Source organism: Nicotiana attenuata, unplaced genomic scaffold, assembly GCF_001879085.1.
Source record: "Nicotiana attenuata strain UT unplaced genomic scaffold, NIATTr2, whole genome shotgun sequence".
Lineage (NCBI taxonomy): Eukaryota > Viridiplantae > Streptophyta > Magnoliopsida > Solanales > Solanaceae > Nicotiana > Nicotiana attenuata.
The window spans coordinates 290-700 of record NW_017676491.1 but is presented as its reverse complement, the minus strand read 5'-3'; positions in this window follow the sequence as shown (position 1 = coordinate 700).

The following is a 411-nucleotide window of genomic DNA, read 5'->3' as shown; positions in this document are numbered from 1 at the left end:
AAAGACCCATTCTAGAAGGGTCTATACCCATTACAATTCCCATTCTATCCTTTCCTCCGTGAATCACATGACCCTCACATCACACAAGAGAGTAGTTCCACAAATATGAACTTCAAGAACAATTAGGAACGTAGATAAACAAAATTACGCTCACTCTCACAAAGAACATTCACATGCCACAAAGACGCACCATAGGCTTGCCCGTAGTGCACTACTCTTCTAATTGAGTCCACTCAGTCTAACATCAACTAGGACTTCACTTGGTTGTAATGTAGGCTAAGGGACGGGTAGGATATATTTGGATATAGTGGCTAACCTCCCCAAGCAATTTTAATACAATCACATTAACTTTCAAAACCATACTTATGTCAACCAGATATTCCACCCCATTTCTATTTACCACATCCCACT